The following is a 228-nucleotide window of genomic DNA, read 5'->3' on the forward strand; positions in this document are numbered from 1 at the left end:
AGCGGAACCACTGCTTTGCAGTGGTTCCGCTCCTATCTCAATGGCCGATTCCAGAAGGTGGTGCTGGGGACTATGACTCTGCACCATGGCAGCTATGCCATGGAGTACCGCAGGGATCCATTTTGTCCCCTTTGCTGTTTAACATCTACATGAAACCGCTGGGAGAGGTCATCAGGAGGTGTGGGCTGCGGAATCATCAGTACGCTGATGATACCCAGCTGTACCTCT

Source organism: Varanus komodoensis, unplaced genomic scaffold (genome assembly GCF_004798865.1).
Source record: "Varanus komodoensis strain SLA01 unplaced genomic scaffold, ASM479886v1 scaffold8, whole genome shotgun sequence".
Classification (NCBI taxonomy): domain Eukaryota; kingdom Metazoa; phylum Chordata; class Lepidosauria; order Squamata; family Varanidae; genus Varanus; species Varanus komodoensis.